Here is a 27,314-nt window from a genome sequence, read left to right as displayed (position 1 = left end):
CCATTAAAATGTATCACCCTGTGAATAGATTCCAGAGCCCTGGATGGGACCTGAGCAGGTGAGCAACTTGGGCGCTTAAGTGTCATGACTTTTCACAGTCTCCTCAGGTCTGGCTTGTAGAGGAGCCCTCAGATCTACAGAGAAGCAGGGGAAGAGGTAGATCTGAGACACCTGAAAGACCCAAAAGAGAACATATAAGTTGAAAATACTTCCAATTTATTGTAACGAAACGATGTTATCATATTAAAACAAATTTACTGTTTTCTGCTTTGCTTCCACCACCCAGCTACCCAGGAGGTGGGGGCTTACATGAACATCACATCTGTTAATTGAAAATAGAGAAGTTGTGTTTTCTTTCTGCTCATGAATATAATATGAATAAATGTAGGACATTACTACATGTGGTTTTCAAGTTAATATTTATTTATTTTAATGTAATCATAATATTTAATTACACTATCCAACATGCTTTGAATTTTATCATTGTATTTGTTTCTTATTATTAGACCTATAGGAGAAAAGCTTTAAATTGCTCAATCAGAATTTCTTAATAATTTTCTAAGGTCAACCTCAAGGACTAGTGCCAAATAACACACCAGAAGTGTGACGGGAACTGACCTATAAGGTTCTACGTGCAGAAATTCTAACAGTTCACTGTCCTTTGCAGCTACTTAAGCCACGATTTTTTTAAACCCAAGCGTGCAATCAGGCATAAATTCATAATGTAGATAGAGTTGTTTTTCCAACTTCTCTCTTTGCCATTCTGAACTTATTTGTGCCCGTGGACCTGACATGTAGGTTAGACTCCAAAATACAAAGATGAGCTAGTAAAATCACATTCATGAATCCTCAGAAGGCTTCAAATTGGGTTGCTGACTTAGCACAGTCCCTTTTCTGATACAGGAGGAAAAGAAGCCAATGGACTCAGTCAACAAGCACTGAGTACTCCTTGTGTACTGCTCTTTATTGATCATCTACTCCCCTCAGTGAGGATAGAATTGCAAGTACTTTTATTCTCTTTGGGCAGAGTATGATGTTCAGGTAAGGCTTTCTAAGCAGGTATCATCTAGGTTGAGACGTGAGGTATTAGGTCATAGGAGAGTGGGTGACACATTGCAAAAGCATGGGGATGAGAACATGGTGCGTTTTCAGTGTAGAAAGAAAACTCTACTTAGACTGTGAGGTAGACATTAGATTTGGAGGCAAGGATCAGGGAATAATATCAGGGATGGATATTTTACAAGGGAGGATGTCTGGAGTGGCTGTTGGAAAGTTAGTCCTTCTACCCTTAAGGGACTTAAACACCTAGGTACTTAAGGAGAAAACAGACTAACAGTTCTGTCTTGCCACTTGGTTATTAGAATCTGCCTTTACCTTTACTTTTAGAATCCAACAGTTTTACCTGTAGAGAGTGAAAAGGAAATGGTTAGGATTGTTTTTTCCATGAATGCTAATTTCCCTTGATCTTGGTGATTTACATAGCTTGTATAGCATTTAGACAAGCTAATATTTTGCAGAAGTGAGACATAAAAACATTTACCAAAGCCTATCTTGGGCTAGACATTTTCACTTATGTTATCTCATAATCCTCACAGATAATACTCGGAATTATTATGGGCTTTTCTAGATTAGAAAAGAAACTTAAAGAGCTTGGGCAGGAGGTTAAACAAGCTCATAAGAGGAGAGTCAGAATTTGAACACAAGTCATCTGCATTTACCTGTCTAACAATGAAAAATGTAAATTTTGAGTGAAGTTGAATTTAAGCTAATACCATAAAGCAAGTCCCTAATACTTAATTTTTTGGTGTTTTAAACGCATGTTTATGTACTGCAAAGTATCCATAATAATGCATTGCTAGTTTAATAATATTCATTTTGACTGCACAACCTCAAATTCAAAGAAATCTTAACTAGGGAAAAATGCATTATGTATACAAGGCTGAGTCCAAGATTTCCAATTATTTTCATGCGGTCTTCACTCTGTCTTCAGAACAATCAATTAGACTCTTGCCTCCTGATGTGAATATCTGAATACAAATTAGAAACGAGGGGCATATCCACAACATCAGAGTATAGATCAAAATCATTCCCCAAGTTAGTTTGTAATGTTCCATTTAGGGGATAGTTATAACCAGGGGAAACATTACATGTGCTCATGGTAACAATGAGAAAAACCTAGAATCACTTCTGGAAAACCATAATTTATAAATCTGGAGATATTTCAGAGATAGTCTAAGGTTCTCAAGTAAATGGTAAGATATAATATTTAAATGCATATGTTAAGGAATTCTCACAAGATGTATGTCATTGTGACCTACTCTTTTAATCAACAGGGAGTTACACATTTCAAATAAGAGAAATGTAAGACTATTAATAAAATTCAGTGACGTAGTGTACATAAAGCAAGTGGCCTCGTACCTGGCACACAGTTGTCACGATAGAGTTAGTTTCCCTCTAGTATAGCAGATGGGGAAAGCAAGAGTTAAAAAACCAACTAAAACAAAATGAGTTTTAGTTATAGAATGAGTTTAGAACTATAGAATGAGTTTAGCTGAGACTTTAAGTAGAATTCTATTCAGATGAAGATGATTACTTAAAGTTCAGACATATCTTACACTTTATTTTCCTTAATCATTAAAGACTGCTTGGAGAAATATTAGCCATAAACATTTAAGACCTGGTTAATATTTTGCCCTCTCCTTATGTTTATTTCTTTTTACATACCCCTGATTTAAAAGGTGATCAAGGTTAAAGGGCTTTCTTTTGACTTTTCACCATCTTCTTTCAAGCTATCCAAAGTCAATTAATGCCCATCTTCTTTCAAGCTATTCAAAGTCAATTAATGCAGTGAATATAGATAGGTTTATCTATTGTACGATACTGGAGATTGTGTTTCTTCATCTGTACTATGGAGACATTACTACTTCTCTGCTGATTAAATATGCAACACACTTAGTAAGTTGACCGGCATGAAACAGGCATTCTCCAAATGGCTGCTGTTGATGCGTTGGAGTGATTCAGAAATAAAGTCTAAAGCACATTTGAAATCCACTGTATTCTTCTAGTAAGTATTGTTTTAACAAGAAACAGCTGAGGATCATGCCACCTGGGTTGAATAAAAGACCATGCTGGCCTAGCCACAAATGATGGGATCAAGGACTATATATCTGATTCAAACATGTCCACTGGCATCTGCTCTTGGAAAAGACCAATTCTTCCTGACATGGCCAAGATGAAGCTCTGCTTAGTGATATGCTCCATACTGAACAGTGAAAAAAATGATCATTCTTAGAATATATAATTACTAAATAAACAAAGAGGAGGCAGACCATTTGATTTAGCTCTGAATAGTCTGGTGCAGAAAATCACTAAGATAATATTTGCTCTTATAAAAACTGAAACCCAAACCTAGAACAACAAGCATGGCTACAGAGACATAGAAACACTCTTTTTGTGGCAGAAGAGGGAAATGTCATGTCCTGGGACTTGCAGGAGTCCTTAGGATGGACTGCCAAGTGAGGATTCTTGGCTTTGTGCAGGAAAGAATTCAAGAGCAAACCAGAGTAAAGGGAAAGCAAGTTTATTTAGAGAGATACACATTCCATAGACAGAATGCAGACCATTTCAGAAAGTGAGAGTGGCCCCAGGGCATGGGGTCACAGATTTTTATGAGTTAAGTAATTTCATAGGTTAAGGAGTGGGGAGTATTCTTGCTATTTCAGGGTAGGGTGGGGATTTCCCAGGAATTGGGTCACTGCCCACTTTTTGGCCTTTTATGGTCCTCCTCAGGACAGTCATGGCATAAGGGGGAGTGATTTTTAGTATTATAATGAAGATATAATGAACTAAATGTCAATGACGAGACTATTCTCAAAGCCACCTTGGTTTCAGCTTGTTCCAGCCCGTCTTCATCACATCCCAATAGCTGTGCCCCTTCTTCATTATCTAGTGTTTGTGTCCTGCCCCTTTCCCTCCTGTCTCATTTTGAACACTCTTATAATAAATGTCCTATACCAAAGGCACCTAGGTTTTATCTCTTCCTCCCAGTCTTTTTGTAAGCTACTGATGCCTGGTAGTGAGGTTTTCAGGAATAGACTTCAGACTTGACACGGATTTGGGTGGAACAAAATGGGGAGCATGAGGTCCTCCCATGTAGTAATGGGAAACTAAGCATTTGGGTGTGGGGAGTAAATTAGAAATTAAGGTATCAACCCCTTCTGCTATTGTTTGAGGATGACACATGTAATGAAATCATGACTTCAGGCCATGAACTTGGCACCACACTAGGTTATTTTGGAGAGATTGTGATATGGAAGAATAACAGGATAAATAGGCAATTCTGATGACCCTCTGTATTCTACATAGAAAAAGCAATATACTCAGATATTCTGATTCTAGACAACTAACAAAACTGAGTTCCATATTTTGTCAAATATACTGGGTTACTTACCCATGACTACCTCTCTGTTTCTATGTTCGTAAGGATATTTTTGGCCAAAGATTAAAATGTCAGGTACTCGTTTTGGCTGCTCTATCTGTGAGAAGGTTATGGCCAGGCATCTCAGCCCATTGTAGCCAGAACCTGGTTTGGGAATTGAAGGGCTGTCTGCTTGGCCTGTGGAAAGTGTTTTCATCCATAATAGAAATGTTGAATAAATATCCCTTTCCTTGGACCAGATGCATTATTGGCTATCGTGATGCTTGGAACTGCAGTAGGCATATTTTGACCAGGAGAGGCAAGAAGAAAGCTGAGCCATCATGCAGAGTATGGTAGAAATGGAAGAGCCTCAGTCCCTGATGATATGGTGATCTTGGAACAACACCGAAATTCCTTACTACAGATTTTTTTTTTGTATAAGAAAATAGTGTCTCCTTATTGGAGTCCATTGAGGTAGGTCTATTGTTCTTTGGCTCAAAGATGTCCTAACTGCTATGCTACAACTATGTGACTCTGTAGAAGGAAACACGTTCAGCTTGAATCCAGTGCTTTCACATCTGTATGCCAGGCAGTACAATGGTGTAGGCACATAGAAAGATGTAAGGAAAAGGTGAATTCCCAGTTGCATTAACTTTTCATAGTTAAAATCAGGGTTCTGAGGGGAAGGAGTCAATATGGTGGAATAGGAGGACATGGAATTCATCTCTCCTCACAAGTACGTCAAGAATACACCTATAAATGGAACAATTTTCAAAGAGTACCTGCTGAACATTAGTAGGAGACTTCAGACACCTAAAAGGACAGGAAAAATCCCCTCACAACCAGGTAGGACGAAAGAAAGAAAAAAGAAAAGAGGAATCAAAAAAGGGACCAGCAACCCTGGCAGGAAGCTGAAGGTGAGGAGAGGTCTCCCCACTCAGAAAAACTCCCTCACAATGGGGAAATCAGCTGGGACAAAAAGAAACCTTCAGGAGGTCAAAGGATAACACAGCAGATGGTCTGCGGAAGGCAGGACAAAGTGAGAACTGTGCTCATGGTCTGTGTCGCAGTCCTACACACCCCAGCCTGAGTTATGTGTCTCCTGTTGCAGAGAGGGGCTGGGTGCTGGAAAGTGGGGTTTGGAGCATGGATCCAGGGAAGGGACAACTGTTGGCTGTGCAAATACAGCCTGCAGGGACAGGAGTAAGGAGCTCTACAACCGGGAAAGTTTATAGAGGAAGCCCGGTACACCATAGAAGCAAGGCATCATTGTTGAGTGGTGCACAAGGGATGGGGCCGCCATTGCAATCCCTTTCCCCACCCACTGGCTTCAGCCTCCTAGGGCTGTGAGGGGCACCCACCTGAGCAGGCTCGCCCACCCTTCAAGCCACGACCTTCACCTGTGTAGGCTCTGGGGCCCTGAGTACCAACCATCCCAAAACCTCCTTGGGAATCAGCCCTGGGTGCCCCTGCCTGAGACAGGAATATGCCAATGCTGGCAGGGGCTGAGTGCTAAAGCATAGGGTTAAGAGAGTGGATCCAGGGAGAGGACAGCTGTTGGTTGCATGGATACAACAGAGGGGATTGAAGTGAGGGGCTCCACTGTCGGGAATGCCCCTAGAGGAAGCGTGGTCTGCCTAGGAAATGAGGCACCACTGTTGAGTGGCAAACAAGGGGCAGGGCTGCCACTGATCCCACACACCAACCACTGCCTCTATGGGCACTGGGAGTGTCTCCCACCAGAGTGAACATGCACCAGTGTGTTGCAACTGCCTGCTGGTCTCTGCTGCTGCAGGCACTTCACGTACACTCCAGTTGTGGCTGCTGTACCCCTCCCCAGCCTGAGTAAGTGTGCCCCAATCAGCTGCTGCTTTTACTCCCTCTCGCCTGGTCAGGGAACAGACACCTGACAGTGGTTCACATGCAGAGGTGGGGCCAAAACCAAAGCTGAGACCCAAGGGCAGTGCAACGAAGGAAAAGGAACAGAAATATCTCAGTGCAGCTGCACAAGCCATGGATTAAATCCTCACGATTGGCTTGGTAAATTCTGCATCTGTGGCTTAGTAAATCAAATCCTGCATCTGTGGAGTATCTGAATAGACAAAAAGTGTTCCTACAACAGAGACCGGTCTAGCTTTAGCAGCAGTGGACTTTGGGGGAAAGTACACATGAGAGTTGGGCCAGGCCAGAGTCTGAGCTGCCACCACAGTGCCCACAGAGGTATGTGGGACCTATCTAGAGGTCTTGGAGGGTCACCTGGGGAATTGGGGGTTGGCTGTGCCTCACTGTGGGAGCAAGGACACTAACAGAGGAGGCACCAGGAAAATATTCTTATTACTATTATACTTTTTTTGTTTGTTTCATTTTGTTCAGTTGTTTTTATTATTTTTTATTTTTTTATTTTTTAATAAATATTGTTTCTATTTTTACTTTTTTGTTGTTTTGCGTTTCTGTTTTGTTGTTCTGTGTTTTGTAATTATTCTTTTTTTCTTGTTTTCTTCCCCTTTTTAATCTTTTTTATGTGTTTCTTTTATGTTTTCTTTGCTTTTTTTTTTTAGTTTGCTTTCTGTTTTTGTTTTGTTTTTCATTTTTTGTTTTTTTACTTTAGCCTTTATTGATTCTTTCATTTTTGAGTTCTTTTGTTTGTTTGTGTGTTCTATTCTTTATTGTTTTCTTTTTTTCTTTGGTCTGTTTTTTTCTGTTTGGCTTTGTTCTTATCATTTGTCTTGTGTTTGGATGTCTGTTTTCTTTCTTTGTGTGTGTGTGTGTGTGTGTGTGTTGTTGTTCTTGCTGTTTGCTTGTTTTTGTTTTTGTTATTTGTCTTTTGTTTGTCTGGTTGTATTCCTGTTTTTTTTTTCTTTTTTCTCTGGTCATACTATGCAGCTTGTAGGCTCTTGGTTCCCCTGCCAGGGGTCAGGCCTGGGTCTCTGGGGTGGGAGAACTGCATCCAGGGCACTGGACCACCAGAGAATTCCTGGGCCCAGGGAATATTATTCAGCATGCACTCTCCCAGAGGTATCTATCTTGACAAAAAGACCCAGCTCCACCGAACTGCTTGCAGGTTCCAGTGCTGGACACCTCACACTAAACAACCAGCAAGACAGGAACACAGACCCACCCATCAGCAGACAGGCTGCCTAAAGACATACTATGCTCAGAGACACCCCAAACCACACCACCTGATGCTGCCCTGCACATAAGAGGGAAAGGACTCAGCTCCACACACCAGAGCTCAGGCAAGAGTCCCTCCCACCAGGAAGCCTACATGAGCCCCTGGAACAACCTCAATTACTAGGGGGCAGACAACAGAAGCAAGAGGAACTATGACCCCGCAGCCTGTGGAAAGGTGACCATAAACACAGTAAGTTAGACAAAATGAGATGACAGAGAAATATGCTGCAGACCAATGAGCAAGGTAAAATCCCATAAGACCAAATAAATGAAGAGGAAATAGGCAATCTACCTGAAAAAGAAAGAATTCAGAGTAATGATATTAAAGATGATCCAAGATCTCAGAAATAAAATAGAGGCACAGATCTAAAAGATACAAGAAATATTTAACAATGACTTTGAAGAACTAAAGAATAAGCAATCAGTGATGAACAATACAATAAATGAAATGAAAAATACACTAGAAGAAATCAATAGCAGAATAAATGAGGTAGAAGAACAGAAAAGTGACCTGGAAGTTAGAATGGTGGAAATAACTGCTGCAGAGCAGACTAAAGAAAGAAGAATGAAAACAAATGAGGACAGTCTCAGAGACCTCCAGAACAACATTAAATGCACCAACATTCGAATTATAGAGGTCCCAGAAGAAAAATAGAAAGAAAAAGGGCCTGAGAAAATATTTGAAGAGATTAGAGTCGACAACTTCCCTAACATGGGAAAGGAAATAGTCAAGTCCTGGAAGCGCAGAAAGTCCCATACAGGGTAAACCCAAGGAGAAACATGCCAAAATATACATTAATCAAATGAACAAAAATTAAATGCAAAGAAAAAATATTAAAAGCAGCAAGGGAAAAGCAACAAATAACATACAAGGAAATCCCCACAAGGTTTTCAGCTGATTTTTCAGCAGAAACTCTGCAGGCCAGAAGGGAGTGGCAGGATATATTTAAAGTGATGAAAGGGAAAATCCTACAACCAAGATTACTCTACCCAGCAAGGATCTCATTCAGATTTGATGGAGAAATCAAAAGCTTTACAGACAAACAGAAGCTAAGAGAATTCAGCACCACCAAAGCAGCCTTACAACAAACACTAAAGGAACTTCTCTAGGAGGGAAACACAAGAGAAGAAAAAGACACATAAAAACAAACCCAAAACAATGAAGAAAATAGCAATAGGAGCATACTATCAATAATTACCTTAAATGTAAACAGATTAAATGCTCCAACCAAAAGACACAGACTGGCTGAATGGATACAAAAACAAGACCCATATATATACTCTCTACAAGACACTTACTTCAGACCTAGGGACACAAACAGACTGAAAGTGAAGGGATGGAAAAGGACAGTCCGTGCAAATGGAAATCAAAAGAAAGCTAGAGTCACAATACTCATATCAGATAAAATAGACTTTAAAATGAAGACTATTACAAGAGACAAGGAAGAACACTACATAATGATCAAGAGATTATTCCAAGAAGATATAACAACTGTAAATATTTATGCACCCAACATAGGAGTAACACAATACATAAGGCAAATGCTAACAGCCATAAAAGGTGAAATCAACAGTACCACAATAATAGTGGGGGATTTTAACCCTACATATACACCAATGGATAAATCATCCAGACAGAAAATTAATAAGGACACATAAGCCTTAAATGACACATTAGACCAGACAGATTTAATTGATATTTATAGGACATTTCATGCAAAAAGAGCAGAATACACTTTCCTCTCAAGTGCACATGGAACATTCCCCAGGATACATCACATCTGAGTCACACATCAAGCCTCGGTAAATTTAAGAAAATTGAAATCGTATCAAGTGTCTTTTCCAACCACGATGCTATGAGATTAGAGATCAATTACAGGAAAAAAAAACAACTCTAAAAAACACAAACACATGGAGGTGAAACAATATGCTACTAAATAACCAATGGATCACTAAAGAAATCAAAGAGGAAATAAAAAAATACCTAGAGACAAATGACAATGAAAACACGATGACCCAAAATCTATGGGATGCAACAAAAGTAGTTTTAAGACAGAATTTTATAGCAATAAAACCTACCTCAAGAAACAAGAACAATCTCAAATAAACTATCTAAACTTACACCTAAAACAACTAGAGAAAGAAAAACAAAACAAAAACAAAAAACCAAAGTTAGTAGAAGGAAAGAAATCATAAAGATCAGAGCAGAAATAAATGAAATAGAAACAAAGAAAACAAGAGCAAAGATCAGTGAAACCAAAAGCTGGTTCATTGAGAGGATAAACAAAATTGACAAGCCTTTAGCCAGACTCATCAAGAAAAAAAAGGAGAGGATTCAAATCAGTAAAATTAGAAATGAAAAAGAAGTTACAGTGGACACCGCAGAAATACAAATGATCATAAGAGGCTACTACAAGCAACTATATGCCGATAACATGGACAACCTGGAAGAAATGGACAGATTCTTAGGAAGGTACTGCCTTCCAAGACTGAACCAGGAAGAAGTAGAAAATATGAACAGACCAATCACAAGCAATGAAATTGAAACTGTGATTAAAAACTTTCCAACAAAAAAAGTCTAGGACCAGATGGCTTCACAGGTGAATTCCATCTAAAACTTAGAGAAGAGGTAACACCCATCCTTCTTAAACTCTTCCAAAAAATTGCAGAGGAAGGAACACTCCAAAACTCATCCTACAAGGCCACCATCACCCTGATACCAAAACCAAAGATGACACAAAAAAAGAAAATTACAGGCTGATATCACTGATGAACATAGAAGAAAAAATCCTCAACAAAATACCAACAAACCAAATCCAACAAAACATTAAAAGTATCAAGTGGGATTTATTTCCAGGATGCAAGGATTCAATATATGCAAATCAATCAATGTGATATACCATATTAACAAACTGAAGAATAAAAACCATATGATCATCTCAATAGGTGTAGAAAAAGCTTTTGACAAAATTCAACACTCATTTATGATAAAAACCCTCCAGAAAGTGGGCATAGTGGGAAACTACCTCAACATAATAAAGGCCATATATGGCAAACCCACAGCACACATTATTCTCAGTGGTGAAAAACTGAAAGCATTTCCTCTAACATCAGGAACAAGACAAGGGTGTCCACTCTCACTTCTATTATTCAACATAGTTTTGGAAGTCCTAGCCATGGCTATCAGAGAAAAAAAAGAAATAAAAGGAATCCAAATTGGAAACAAAAAAGTAAAACTGTCACTGTTTGCGGATGACATGATACTATACATATAAAATCCTAAAGATGCCAGCAGAAAACTACTAGAGCTAATCAATGAATTTAGTAATGTTGCAGGATACAACATTAATACACAGAAATCCCTTGCATTCCTATACACAAACAATACAAGATCAGAAAGAGAAATTAAGGAAACAATGTCATTTATTATTGCAACAAAAAGAATAAAATACCTAGGTATAAACCTACCTAAGGAGGCAAAAAAGCTGTATGCAGAAAACTATAATATACTGATGAAAGAAATCAAAGATGACACAAACAGATGGACAGATATGCCATGTTCTTGGATAGGAAGAATCAACCTTGTGAAAATGACTATATTACGCAAAACAATCTACAGAATCAATGCAATCCCTATCAAATTACCAATGGCATTTTCTACAGAACTAGAACAAAAAATCTTAAAATTTGTATGGAGACACAAAAGACCCCGAATAGCCAAAGCAATCTTGACGGAAAAAAACGGAGCTGGAGGAATCAGATTCCCTGTCTTCAGACTATCCTACAAAACTATAGTAATCAAGACAGTATGGTACTGGCACAAAAACAGAAATATAGATCAATGGAACAGGATAGAAATCCCAGAGATAAGCCCACACACCTATGGTCACCTAATCCATGACAATGGATGCAAGAATATACAATGGAGCAAAGACAGTCTCTTCGATAAGTGGTGCTGGGAAAACTGGACAGCTACATGTAAATGAATGAAATTAGAACACTCCTTAACACCATACACAAAAATAAACTCAAAATGTATTAAAGATCTAAACATAAGGCCAGACACTATAAAACTCTTAGAGGAAAACATAGGCAGAACACTCTTTGACATAAATTGCAGCAAGATCTTTTTTGACCCACCTCCTAGCATAATGGAAAGAAAAACAAAAATAGACAAAAGGGACCTAAAAATACTTAAAAGCTTTTGCACAGTAAAGGAAACCAAAGAGGAGACAAAAAGGCAACCCTCAGAATGGGAGAAAACATTTGCAAATGAGGCAACTGACAGAGGATTAATCTCCAAAGTATACAAACAGCTCATGCAGCTCAGTATCAAAAAAAAAAAAAAACAAACCAATCAAAAACTTTGCAGAAGACCTAAAGAGACATTTCTCCAAAGAAGACATACAGTTGGCCAATAAACACATGAAAAGATGCTCAACATCACTAGTCGTTGGGAAATGCAAATCAAACTACAATGAGGTATCACCTCACACCACTCAGAATATCCATCATCAAAAAATCTACAAACAATAAATGATGGAGAGAAAAGGGAAATCTTTTACACTGTTGGTGAGAATGTAAATTGATACAGCCACTATGGAGAACAGTATGGAGGTTCCTTAAAAACTAAAAATAGAACTACCATATGACCCAGCAATCCCACTCCTGGGCATATACCCGGAGGAAAACCATAATTCAAAAAGATACGTGCACCCCAATGTTCACTGAAGCACTATTTACAATAACCGGAACATGGAAGCAACCTAAATGTCCATCAACAGAGGAATGGATAAAGAAGATGTGGTACATATATACAATGGAATATTACTCAGCATTAGAAAGAAAGAAAGTTGTGTCATTTGTAGAGACATGGATGGACCTAGAGACTGTCATAAAGAGTGAGGTAAATCAGAAAGAGAAAAACAAATATCATATACTAACGCATATATGTGGAATCTAGAAAAATGGTATAGATGACCTTATTTGCAAAGCAGAAATAGAGACACAGTCATAGAGAACAAACGTATGGATACCAAGGGGGAAACATGGGGTGGGGTGAATTGGGTGATTGGGATTAACATATACACACTACTATGTATAAAATAGATAACTAATGAGAACATACTGTATAGCACAGGGAACTCTACTTGGTGCTCTGTGGTGACCTAAATGGAAGGAAATCCAATAAAGAGGGGATATATGTATGTATGGCAGATTCACTTTGCTGTATAGCAGAAACTGACACAGCTGTGTAAAGCAAATATACTCCGATAAAAAAAAAAAAAGTAAAGACATCAGGGTTCTGGTTGATCAAATTAAGATTTGTTTCACTAAATTGTGGACTTTTAGAAGGATTCAAGGAGGCTTTAAGTTTGGAATACTTGATACACCAGGACATTTCTAACCATTTCCCTGCTACCTGAACCCCTCCCTCTATCTTTCTTTTCTGGCAGTGAGGATGATCTTTCCAGTTATGAGACACAAAAGAAACTAGAGTTGGAATTTGCACTTACCTTAGCATCACTATGAAAATCCATACTCAGAAGGAGTGGGAATGGACCCAGGATGATTTGTACAAATCATCAGAATATTGACAGAAGGTAGACGAGATGAGTTGGTCTTCGTTTTAGAGATCCTTTGTCTGGGAGACATGAACACGTACTTGGAGCACGCTTCATTTGTTTTTTTTAGACCCATCAGGAATGCACATTAAAACACAATCATGGACAGCTCTCAAGAAATTTAACAGCATGCTGTTTTAACTGATGCACAATTATACTAATCCCTGGTTCATAATGACTGCTGTGAAGAGCCAGCATTTGGCATAATTTAGGCAAATAAATTCAGTGTTTTGGGAGAAGGAATTTATATAGTAGATCTATTGACATCACCTGGCTGGCTGTTGGAGCTCACATTATGTTTCCTACAAAGTGTGTCCTCCCAGTTAATAGCCAGATGGAGAGGCTGATAAAGAAGCCCGAGAAGGGGTCAGAGGACTTCTTGTCCTTTCTCCACAGGTTGGAGAGACTGTAACCACAAAGGGCTATTGATTATAATGGGACTGGTCAGGTAGTGACCGCAAACAAGAGCAAGAAGTGGGTGCGGTTCTCAAGATTTAGGGAATTATAACACCAGAGACATTTGGTCATGGCTTAGAAAGGATAAGATGAAATTTTAAAGTATTCCCTAAGATTTTATTTGATCTGTATAACCAAGGAAACTGTACTGGCCTGATAAAGATGGGAGCTGTGCTTCTTTCATACCAACAAGCCATTATATCAACAGTGTAGTGCAAAGAGCCTGGGGGCAAATATTGAGTTCCCCTTAAACTTGCTGTGTGATTTGGGGTCTCGGTCTCTTCAAAATAAATGTAATGTGGGGTTAAGAATACTACTCCAAAAGGTTGTTGTGAGAATAAAGAGAATGTATATAAAATATTCAAGAAAGTTCTGGAAATAGTAAATATTAAATTTTGTTACTAAGACAAGGCCTCATTTGTTATAAGAAGACTGGAGACAATTAGAAAATGAGAAAATAACCTCTGATACAGGCTCCTATAATTGCTTTTATACAGACTATGCCACTGTACTCTGTCTTCTTCAAAAACTGAAAAACTTATAAAGGCACGAGATTGTTATCTAGAGAAGGGATACTTCAAAAGTTTTCACACATTGACCCCAGTGGTCCACTGGAGGCTTATGTTGTTAAGTGATAGATGATTGTGACTGAATTTATCTCATAGTAGGTGGGAAAATGGAAAATATTTTTTCCAATAATGATGTCCCAAGTTCAGGAGTATATACTTGGAAAGTGTATTTATCAATTTTAAAAAAATCAAGCTCGTGGTTCCCTAACCCACAGAACAAATGATTTTGGATGGAGTTTTGATATTGATGACCAGGAGGAAGCCATAAGTGGTCCTCCTATCTACTAAATTTATGAACCAGAATAATATTCCATCTCCAGAAAGATACCTGAGATTTCAGTCACCACCAAAGATTTCCTAGGTACAGCGATTCCATTAGCTCTTTTATTTCTTCACTTCGGTCTGGGCCAAACATATTGAGTGCTAGAATATTATCTCAGTTTAACATAAATTTAACATATATGTAGTTCTTTTTGCAGGTGTTTTTACTTAATATTGCCCAGTAAAAAACTGATATAATTAAATTATCTCCCCTGAAAGTAAAAGTAGTAGATGAACAAAGAAAATGAAGGTCTCTGGTAGTAACAATATCTCTAACTTACTCTTTTCATTATCTCTGGAACTTGTTATATACCCCAGTCTCAGAGTCTATGATATTACCAGAAACAAACAAAAAGTATGTACTTTACTGCATTATATATGCATCTTGGTAATAAACACCCAATACTGAAGAGAAACCAAGTATGTCCTTTCAAAACTTAAAGGAAGATACTTTCCTTTCAAGTTCTGTTGGTGATAATCTTACTTTGGAGGGTGAAGAAATGTGAACATTACATTCTTTATATGTTGCAAGTTCTGAGATAAAAACAAAAATTGAAGTCCTCACTGACTGCTGACAATAACCAGGGCCTCTAAACTTTATCTCATTCAGTAAGATAAATCAGTGAGACAAAAAGTAATAGTTCCTAGCTTCTAATGAGTCACTCTTAAAGATAAATAGATCACTCAAAATGAGGATTTAAAAAACCCTGATACTTCAATGATTATCTCATCTTGGGATAAAGAGATCATGAAGAAGTGAATGATGTTTATGGCTGAAGCACACTCTTGCATAAAGACAGTGGACAAAATGTTATATTCGTCAGCAGATGCCTTTCTGTTTGGTTTTCCTGAATTTTTCTTTATTATTCAAGATACAGTAGCTGAACAACTTAAAAAACAGGCTTCCAATTCTAATAAGTTAGTCTTAGGTTGCATGAGCCAAATAGAATTACTTCCCATTCTGAAATATCAACCTCTGTTGCTGACATTACAATGGAACAAAAAGATTAAACCAAGGGTCAGCAAATGTTTTCTGTAAAGGGCAGGAGAGTAAGTATTTTAGACTTTGCAGACCATTGAATAACTGTCTCAACTACTTATCTCTGTTTAGCGTCAAGGCAGCCACAGATGATATATAAATAAAGGGATTCGGTTGTATCAACAAAACTTTACATATGACACTGAAATTTGAATTTTGTATAATTTTGCATGTTATAAAATATTATTCATCTTTTGATTTCTATCCAGCCAAGTAAAATTTTAACAACCATTTTTGTCTCACAGGTCATAAAGAATTAGGCATCAGTGGGGACTTGCTCATCCATCAGCAGGTTAGTACCAGCCCTGGGAACCTCCCTAGGTGTGCCACAAGCCATGCCAGGACCCAGCCTTGCCCACCAGCAGGTCAGCAACCACCACATGAGGCAGAGTATGGAAGCCAACCAGGCTGGGAACCAGCCCCACCTACTAGCGCATCCACCTCAGGAAATAATAAAAAACCCGAATAAACAATCTAATGTTACATCTAAAGGAATTAGGAAAAGAAGAACAAACAAGATCTAAAATTAGTAGAAAACCTAAAACGATCAGAGCAGAAATAAATGAAAGAGACTAAAAAACAATAGAAAATATCAATGAAACTAAGAGTTGGTCCTTTGAAAAGATAAACAAAATTGATTAAACTTTAGCCAGATACATCAGGAAAAAAGAGAGGGCTCAAATAAATAAAACCAGAAATCTAAGAGGAAATACAAAAATCGTAAGAGATTACTATGAGCAAGTATAAGCCAGTAAAATGGACAACCTAGAAGAAATGGATAAATTCCTAGAAACGTACAATCTCCCAAGGCTGAACCAGGAAGAAATAGAAATAGAAAATAAGAACCGATTAATTATCATTCTGAAATTGAATCAGTACTGTAACAACTCCCAAGAAACAAAACTCTAGGACCAGATGCCTTCACAGATAAATTCTACTAAACCTTTAAAGGAGAGATAACACTAATCCTCTCAAACTATTTCAAAAATTGCAGGGGAAGGAATGCTTCTGAACTCATTTTACAAGGCCAGCATCACCATGGTACCAAAACCAGGCAAACTTTTGGCTATTATGAATAAAGCTACTACGAACATTCACGTACATGTTTTTGAGTGGCCATATATTTTTATTTCTCTTTGGTATATACATCGTAGTAGAATTGCCTGGTCATATAGCAACTCTGTTTAACCTTTTGGGGAACTGCCAGAATGCTTCTAAAGTGGCTATATTACTTTACACTCTCCCAGGGGTGTTTGAACATTTTAATTATTTGTATGAGCAAATCATGCAATTCTTTGCTTTTAAATTTGGTAAATATATTATGCATAAGAAGTAGAACAAAGATGTAAACAGTGGCTATCTTTGACTATTGGGCTTATGATTCTAAGTTTCTTTTTTTATCTTTGTTTCTTATCTGTATTTTTAATGCAATCAATATAGATTTTCCAGTAATAAATAAATCATTAAATTAAAAGTGTAAATTAACCAAATTTGTTATATTCCAAATATACCACTTTTCTTTTGATATTTTCAAAAGTTAGACTTCTTTCACACAGTTCTGATAAAATAATATATTTTTTGCTTGAAAGAGAAGCAAAGCACCCTTACTCAGAGGAAAGCCAAGGAAACTACATTTTATTTTCACTTGCAGATGCCATCTGCACAATAAATTAATTTCTCCAATATCTTAGTCTAAATTGAAATTGATATTAGCAAAGGGAAAAAGAAACCTGAATGCAAAAATATAGTCTATTAAATTATGTCAGAGGTATTTTTTCAGGTATTTAATATCCTTTTCTTAAGCATGAAATATGTGCAAAGTAGCTATCTAGGCGCCAGGAAAGAGATAAGGATAAATAAGACACAGCCTCTGTTGTGAAGGGATTTCTCAATGTCATGAACCATGACTGATTAATTTGGTAGCTCATGAGAGCTTCACAAGTGTTACTGTTTCTGAGCTGTGGAAGGTGAAACTACAGATCATTTCTTTCTTTCTAGAGAAGCAATCAATGACTAACACTTATCATTTTCTCCATTGTATGGAATTTTTGTTTTTGACTTGAGTTATTTATTTGTATAGACAAGAAGTATCAATTCTTAGAGTCCAAGTCTTTATGGAGTGCTCTCTAATGTTTGTAAATGCCTTCCAGAAAAATAGCTGTAAATAAAGAGATATACTTGATACTCTAAAGGAAACATCATTCCATTAAATGGTAAACTGGCTGTGGAAGGCGTTTACTTGGTGTAAATTGAGGACTTGGGTGGTTAAAAAATTAACCTTAGAATAGCAAGATAGAATAATAATATGTCAATTAAGAATATATATTAATACTTTAAGAGTGATTATCTCAGAGTGATAGGATTCTGGATGTTTTTTATTTTATTATTTCTATTCTTTAAAATCTAGATGTTCTAGCTTAATATATTAATTCTATTAAAATATATATTTGATATATTAACCAGATTTAGAATTTCAAAGCGTAGAGTCAACATATCTTTTCCCTTCTCCTTTTAAAAATTATCCCAAAGCATTAAGGAGGAGATAGAAATATGAATCCTAAATTCAAATGAAACGAGGTGACTTCTATAGCCCTCTTATCCCAATGTATGATGATAGAAGGCAGGTGAAGGAAGATGTACGATTTACCAATGTTCCTGCAGTTGCTGGAGTGGTTCGGTGAGAAGCAAGGCAATTTTCTCCATGGAACCCCAGAAAGTCTCAGAAAGTTGATGCAATGTAGCGTATGAGAGTGTTTGGGGAGCTGACTTTAAAGGAATTGCTATACCTTCAGGCTTCCACCCTAAACACATGGATAACCGTCCCTCCTGAGCCTCCCCTCTGCAATATTAATCTATATATAAAGAGGTATGTACACAGAAGGGCAAAGAACAACGTTGTACATAGAGAGACTAGGTAAAGATGTGTATATGGAATGGTGAAAAACCTCCCTTTACCTTTCCTAAACTAGCTGTAAACTTCCTGTGATGATACTGACAGATCCTTCTCTGGAAAAATCAACCGAAGGAGGCAATATTTATCAACATTTACATGGGAAGTTAGAGAAAAGCCAGCTGTTCACCCTATCACCCTCCAGAGAAGCCTTCCAGTCCACCAGCACAGAGCTACTGATTAAGTTTGGTGTCTCATTCTTCAATGTAGCCAACACTATGTAACCAGACAACTGAAATTCCCCAACATTAAAGATAGCTACAAAATAAGTAAGCAGAAAAAGTGCCTGGAGAAAACTTAAATCAAAGTAACTGTAATCGATATCTTTCAGAGGTAAGAGAAAATATTGCATCCATAAGAAAAAAAAAAATGGTATGAAAAGAAACAATACAAAAGAAAAACCTCTGAAAATTATAAATATGATATCCAAAATAAAGAATAGAGTACAGGAAATGCAAGACAGAATGAAGTAAACAAAAAAAGTAGAATGAAACAAAACAAGAAAGTAGAACAAAAACAAAAGACAAAGGTCTGAACAAGAAAAAGAGGCCCAGCATGGCTCCTGTCTGCCAACTCAAAAGATGAAAAGAGTCTCCAGATGCCTCCTGGCCTGAGAAAGAGGAGCTATTGTTTCTCCTTATGTCCAAAGTTTGCTTCCTTTTCTCACTGGATGCACTGATATCAAGAACCCACACCTTCTTCACTCTTTAATCATATAAGGCAATCATAACATCTGACTGTAAATTTCCCCCAAATCTACCACATTCAGGATTTACTCCTGGGCATCAGCAGTCATGGGTTTAGGACTTCCCCAAGAGTAACTGTAAGGCATCTCTTTAGTCAGTGCATATTTATAAATGCCTATCAGAATACAACCATTCTCCTAGTTCAAAGGTGTCTTCCTCAAATCCCAAATAAGATTTTCCAACTTCAACAATTTTAATATTCAATCCTAATCAGGCAACTTGCTATATTAAGTACAAGTAAGCAGAATTCTCTCTAAACCTGAAGTAATTCTTTTTAACAAACCTAATTCAATAAAAACAGAGTAATAAATTTTAACTTATACTAGAATGAAGGTGTTGAGAAAACTCAATATTTTAAATTTTATGTATAACTAAATGATTCTTTCAAGTCCTAAACATTGGGTAGTTAAAAAATATTAGAATATTAGTCATTAATTTAACCCAGCTTAGAACTTAGTTAATACTAATAATTTTCAAGGCTTTTTAAAATAATGCTTAGCCTTTCTAATCTCTCAGATTTCTTGAGTTTTCCACCCCACAACATGACCCCTGGTACCTTCACAAGATGGCTCCTGGGAAGAAGAATGTAGCTTTTACAACTTTATAGAGGAGGAGAGAAGTAACAGTTCTAGCAGTTTGTATATTCTGTGTTACACTGTATTTTCCAAAGATGGTTTCACCAAGATATATTATATCCCAGGTGGTGCCTTACAATGTGATATTGACATACCTCTATCAAGAGGTGCCATCGGGCTTCCCTGGTGGCACAGTGGTTGAGAATCTGCCTGCCAATGCAGGGGACACGGGTTCGAGCCCTGGTCTGGGAAGATCCCACATGCCACGGAGCAAATAGGCCCGTGAGCCACAATTGCTGAGCCTGCGCATCTGGCATTTGTGCTCCGCAACAAGAGAGGCGGCGATAGTGAGAGGCCTGCGCACCGTGAAGAGTGGCCCCCACTTGCCGCAACTAGAGAAAGCCCTCGCACATAAACGAAGACCCAACACAGCCATAAATAAATAAATAAATAAAATTTTCAAAAAAAAAAAAAGAGGTGCCATCATCGTTCCCTCTTCTTGAACCAGAGTGTACCTTTGAAACTGTCAACCAGTAGCATGTGGTGGAAATGATGCCATGTGATCTCCATAGCTACTTGCTGGTTCATAAAGGCAAGGTGGCTTTTTCCTGCTTCTCACTGTCTCTGTGTCTCTCTGTGTCTGTCTCTCCCTTTCTCTCTTGATGCTTCTCCATAGAATCCAGCCCCCAGGTTAACCCAGCCACCATGTTGTAAGGAAAACCAGGGCACATGTCAAGGTCACATATAGACATTCAAAGCGATAGTCCAACCATGCCTTCAGCTCAGAACTAGCATCAACTGCCAAGCACGTACATGAAAGAACCTTCAGAATATTCCAGCCTCCAGCCTTCATGTGTTCCAACTGAGGCTCCAGACAACCTTGTCTGAATTCTTAACCCTCAGAAACTGTGAATGATAATGAATGATTGTTTTTGTTTAAACCATAGAGTGTAATTTGTGATGTAACAATAGAAAAAGAGTGGCATGCTCCCTTACTTTAAGCAGTAACTGCTTCTCTGAATAATGTACGTGTTGAAGTCTAGCTGATCAGAGGACCATGCAGCTCCCTGACCTACTCAGCTGTACCTGGGCTCCTGTGGGTACTGCAGCCACACTCAGAGATCCAGCTGTGACTTCCATTCAGTCCTGAGCTTAGTGAAAATCTTGATATATATTTCTAAGTTTTCCATGTACTTGGTTTCATATTCATTCTTAAAACAAGTATGAGAGGTTGCTATGGCAGGTATTATTAATCCAACTTCAAAGATGATGAAATAGGTTGATTGAGATCAATGCATTTCTTAAAGACTCTAGTAACAGGTGACATTGTGGGAATTTAATCCAGATCTTCTGACATTACATTTAACACTTCCTTATCTGTTGCCAACTTGATACACCCAATGTATTAAAATATCATACTGTGAAATAGTAAAATCACTGACATTTGCCTTTATTCTTTTACACATATACAATTTCTCTTCAATAAATTCCTGCCAACAAGACTTTTAACAGCTTAAATGATGAGAGAAAAGCCTTAAAAATGTTCATAGCCTTGGACCCAGTATTTCTACTTCTAGGAGTTTATCTGGAGAAAATAATTTGTAGTGTATGAAAATATTTTAGCTATATGCATGTTTTGGGGCTAAAACATTACAGTTTTAACAATAGTTTGATAGTTAAATCATTTATGATCCAATCCAATCTCTATGCAGACATTAAAAGTTATCGATGAATATTTTTGACAAAGCTTAATATGTAAAGTTTAAAAGGTTATAAAACACTATGCATTGTATTATACCAATCTTATGTGTCTCTATATCTGCATACACCAAGTCTGGAGGTCTATACATTAAAATATGAGCAAATGTTTTACCTGATATTGAGATTTGGGTGTCCAAACTTATTTCATGTCTTTGCTGCCTTAACTACAGATCCAGACATTATCATAAAATAAGACAGAAATAAGTATCATGGATAAATCTAATGCTCATTCTATTAAAATTATGCCATAGAGTCCTAGCCTATTCAATGCCATGCATCATAGTTGTGTCTGAACTTGCAGCTGGACCCAGTCCTTAGAGCTAAATGACCCACCTGAGCTGAACTGTTGTGTGGCTTTATCTCACTAATTCCTCCCTTATTGCCTCAAACCAGACATGTCCCAGGACTTCAAATAGTGAATCAAAAATACACATGTTGATATTTATTTTTAAAGTCTAATTTTCTTTATCTTAAATATGGGAGTTTGAGGTTAAATCAAAAGCTTTTAAGAATTTTGACCTTTAACCACATGCTCCCAAGAATGTATGTAACGGCTCTTGTCAAGTTTTTCAAGCTCAGTTCCTTCTCCTCTTCATACTACATAGGTAATTTTAAAGGCCCTTTTAGCCAAATTTAACTTTAAAATAATTTTATTTTAATTTTGGAGGCACAACTGTAGGCTTATTCTGGATCCTCACGTCATCCCACTCTATCAAATTCAGTCTTAGTTGTCTTTTATATGTGCCCTTTAAAAATCCAAGCTCAGCAGTCAAATATCCTTATTTGTCTTTTGGGTATTTAACCTAATGTTCCTTCTTCTCAGACCACTTTTTTTTTTTTTTTGATAGTTTCTTAATTTTCTTGAATATTTTCCATTTTAGAACATCAGTTCATGAGCTCCAACATATTTTCTCAGAAATTTTTGAAATTTGTGTCTAAAGTCAAATATAGGTTTAGAATTTAGATACAGTAAAGTTACTTCTGTGTAAAATAAATAGAAACAGTTTTTTTTAAAGTAGGAGATACAGATTAAGATGAAGTAAATGTCATAATTGCCTAATGGTCACAGGTAATATTTTCCTAATTGGTTTAGCACATATATTAATAGATGGAAACAGCAACAGAATAACCTCTAACAAAGGGAAAACAATCAGGGACTTTGGATTCCTGGGAGTAGCATGATGCTTGAACAGGAGAAAATGAAACTTAGAAATTGTTGTCAGCTTCTTCAGGTGAAGGTATTAAACTAGGATGTTCTGCATTATCAAAACTTGCAACATTGCCAGAGCACACCCAAGAACAAAATCATCTGTGGAAAGGAGAAACCAAGGCAACCTTTGCAAAAAATGCCTAAGTAATTCACCTCATTCTGTACCTAGGTGATTTATGCCTTTCAAACTCTATATTTTATTCTTATAAAATGTAGCCATTGTTATCAAATGTATAATTTATGCAACTGAGTGATGATGATTGAACTGTGACTTTCAACTCACCAAAAATACCTATTGATAAAGCAAAGGTAAGCTTATTGGACACACTGCCATCAGGGCAAACGCAACCTTGAACAGGGTCTTAGAAGTTCCTCAAAAGAGGGGGAGTCAGGGAGTCTATTTGTAAGGCATTGCGACCTGGTCTGGGAAACTTAAAAGTCAGTCCATAAGGCAAGATCTACTCAGGATTTAGCAGATCTTATCACATAATAGCTTTGGACTTGGGGGCACATTGGGGCAAAGGTCTTGAAGTCAGTTTTGATGAGTAAACTGTTGTCTTGATAAGTAAGCCTTTTTCGTTGGTTCACAGACGTATCTTCCAAGAGCATATATTCCCTGGAGCAAGTAGCTAGGTTATTTTTGCTTAATCCCAGTGTTCTTTAACAGAGAGATAAGAAAGCATGCCTGGTCCAAATATAAGTTAACACAGGGAGAGAAAAATTATGCTGGTTTTAGTTTATCACTTTCATTCTTGAGTAGGAGAGTTGGTCTACACCAATAGTTCTCACACTGGCTTACACATCAAAATCGCCTATGCCACTCTAAATAAAGTACAGGGGTAAAGGCCCTCTTCTGAAGATTATGATTCAGTAAGTTCAGATAAGCTTTCCATGTACTTAAAAATATCCATACTTAATTCTGATGAACAACCAGAGTTGAGAACCTCCAGATACTACAGAAACCGTGGGTGTGGCTTGTTCCTTGGTCCCTTTGGGCTTCTGTAATAGAACACCATAGACTGGGTGGCTTACAAACATCACATATTTATTGCTCATGGTTCTGGAGGCTGAGAAGTCCAAGATCAAGGCACCAGCAGATTTGGTGTCTGGTGAGACCCTGCTTTCTAATTCATAGATGGCCTTTTTTCTCTGTGTCCCCACATGGCAGAAGGGGCAGTGGAGCTCTATGGGGGTCTCTTTCATAAAGACACTGTCAACTGAAAAAATATTCACAACCCAAAAGTTGAGAGTTATGTTTTTTTCGGCGGGAATTTTTAGAACTTCAAGCCCAGGAGACAACATCTCAAGTAACCCTGAAAGAACTTTTCCGAGGAAGAGGCAAGTTGGGGAGCCAGGATATGTAGGAGTTTTACAACAAAGGGCAGGTAGTAAGAACAAAGGATTATTGTTAATTAAAGAAAACTAGAAATATCGAGTTAAGGAATTTAGTGCTTTTCTATGTATGGGAAATGCAAGAGTCTGGGGGCTCACTGCAATCTTTCCTTTGATATGCACCTCAGCTCTCTGGGGCCAGTATCCTGTGTTTTCTATCCTGAGTTTCCTCAGGGCTCACCGTGGAGAGTGGCTGCAGTCTGATGACTGCTAGATGGCAGGTATTCTTTCATTCCTGAGTTCCCTCAGTGTTCATCAGCTCACCGCCAGGTGGTGGCTTCAATCACTACTGACCATGACATACTTTATTTACTGATATGCCAGCAATATTTCATTTATCAACACTGATCCCATTCATAAGGCTCTACCTTCATGACCTAATTACCTCCCGAATGCCCCACCTCCAAGTATTATCACATCAGGTATTAGGATTTTTCATATGAATTTGGGGTGGGGGGAACATTCAATCTATAGCACCTGATGTCAGCTAAGTCACTTGGAGATGTCAGCTGGAAAAAACAAAACAAAACTGCACAACCTCAAAATTGAGAATTATGTTTTATTTGGTGGATTTAATGAGGACTTAAGCCCAAGATATGGCTTCTCAGGTAGTTCTCAGGTAGTTCTGAGGGGTTGTTCTGAGGAGGTAATGGAGGAGCCAGGATATATAGGAGTTTTTGTAAAAAAATCCAGGTAGTTGGAACATCAAAAGATTACTGCTAATTAAAGAAAACCAGACATCTCAAATTAATGAACTTAGTGCTTTTCTATGTATGAGAAGAAGCAAGAGTCTGGGTTTCTTGAAAATATTCCTTTGATAGGCACCTTATCTATCTAGGACCATTATCCTGTTTTTCTCCAACCTGAATCTCCTCAGGGTGCACCACTGGGGATGGCTGCAGAGGTCAATGGCTTGCTGACAGGCAACTTGGTTTTTTTTCCGTCCCAAATTCCCCTCAGGGTACACTGTTTGGCATGCCTGCAGTGGCTGAGGGCCTGGTGGCTTCAACATCCTTTGTTTACTGCAATGGCAGGCAACATTCTTTGTCCACAGAGACATGGAGACAAAACAGCCGTCTGTGGGGTGTGCTACCACTGGGGTGGCCAAGTACATTAATTATGATACGTGTAAAGTTGCAGAAAGATACATTTGCAAGTAATAAAATAAGTACTCAACACTTACAGTGGGAGTATTTCAGTTCCAGCAATTATGCTATTCCTGGTATTCCTTTTTCTAAAAATTACTTTCAGTAAGTGTGAAGATAAATGATAGATGGGTGCTTTCTATAATTTCTTTTCAATAAGCATCACAGAACTGCTATTAATCCAAACATGCTTGATCAACTAACATTTTGCTGTTTTGTAATATTCACCCACTCTTAACATTATTTTTGTCAGTTTCTGAAATAATTCAGTTTTTCTTCTTTTACAATCTGATCTTCTTCCCCCACACTTGAAGATCACTTACATAAAAATAACTCCAGATTTTCAGAAAAGATTCACATACTGTTGTCAAATGCTCTTTTCATTATGTTGATACATATAATATGTACCTAAACATCTACTAAAATTAAGTGGCTCAGTTTAATGCCTAAAGTTCTCATCAACTAGTATTTCCCATTCTCTTCTTTGTAATATGTTCTAAATATTAACATATTAATATGTTAATAGCTAGGCTTAACTTGCTGCTTATAAAATATCTGCTCACAAACCTTATCCATGTTGTAAAAAGTTACAATCTTGGAAGGTATAGTCCTTTCAAATCTACAGAGCACAGAGATTTAATTTTGTGAATGAGAATTGCTAAAGGCCCATTCAGTTCAAATTAATTAGTAAGCATCTAGCATACCTACTGGGAGGGGAGCTTAAGGCAATTTAGAAGCTGTCCTCCAGAGAACTTGTTGGTTGGAAAAAGACAATCACAGAGTTTTCATTCAGACCAGAGATTTCATGCTGCTGCAAAATTCTTGTTGCTTTCTGCTTTGCCAAGAGGAAAGAGAAAAAGAGGAGGTGTCAGAAGGAACACAGCAGGGATGCTTGGTATTCAGCAGTATAACTGAGAATGCTAAAAAGACAAGTTTATGCCTACTCTCTGATTAAGATGGAACTGATCAGTTCTCTCCCCAATGACAAGTAAAGAAGGAAGGGAAGCTACCTTTAGGAAGTAGAAAAGAGATTGTGCAGATGGGAAAAGGTCAGGCACAGAAAATATTATGGAGAATGAATTTTAAAAAGCAATGCACTTTACCATGAATAAAAACAAGAACGTGGTTAACAGATAAAGTAAATGAGTAAAACTTAGCAGTTCTAAAGTGTTTATATTTTTACAAAATGTACTTAAGTGGTTATGTTATCTATTTAATGAGTAGATGTTTTAGTTTATAAATATATTACTGTTGTAATAAAAACTACCTTTGCTAAGGGCAAAGGAATGATTTACTAATGAAGCCGAATCTGGCCTCTGTACCCCGACACCAAATTAAATCTCAGAGACAGAGTTTTGGGTGAAGTAGAAATGAATAATTTTATTGCTTTGTCAGGCAAAAGGGGACCACAGCGAGCTAATGTCCTCAAAACTGTGTGTCCCCACTTGGACAGGGTAGTGAGAAGTTTCATAGTAATTGTTCAAAGAGGGAGTGATCAGCTCGTGGACATCCTTCTGACTGGTTCATGGTGAGGTAAGTAGGAGTCAGCATCATCAACCTTCAGGTACCAACCTGTCTGGTGTCTACGTGCTTGTGGGATGCATACAGTTAACTTCTTCCACCTGGTGTGGGTTTTCGTATCTAGAAAACAGCTCAAAGATATCGTTATGTGTATCCCTTGATGGGGAACCAGGACCTAGCCCCAAGGCTGCACTATCGTTTCTCTTGAATGTTTGTTTCTCCCTTATCTTGAATTCCCTCCCTTCCCTAATTAACAACTGTTTGAACATGCTGTTGGAACTCAAGGAAGGTCATGGAGGCTGAATGAAGCCTATTTCCTATCATCAAAGAAATGGGGACACAGAAAGTCTTTTGTGCCCAGGAGCCCCACAGGGTTCTGCTCATTATCACTAAGGCTTCTAATAATGTCTTCACTAC

At 37.7% G+C, this 27,314-nt stretch overlaps 1 long non-coding RNA gene across 1 annotated transcript; it reads left to right on the top strand.

Moving 5' to 3' along the window:
* Positions 1-2,488: 2,488 nt before the first annotated feature.
* On the top strand, positions 2,489-26,640 carry LOC309608330. Its single transcript, XR_014232806.1, has 2 exons — positions 2,489-20,035; positions 20,346-26,640. It is a non-coding gene; the product is annotated as an uncharacterized lncRNA (long non-coding RNA).
* The last annotated feature ends 674 nt before the right edge of the window (positions 26,641-27,314 follow it).

The sequence above is a fragment of the Balaenoptera borealis genome (genome assembly GCF_965194805.1).
Source record: "Balaenoptera borealis genome assembly, chromosome: 12".
Lineage (NCBI taxonomy): Eukaryota > Metazoa > Chordata > Mammalia > Artiodactyla > Balaenopteridae > Balaenoptera > Balaenoptera borealis.
This window is presented reverse-complemented; position numbering and strand designations above follow the sequence as displayed.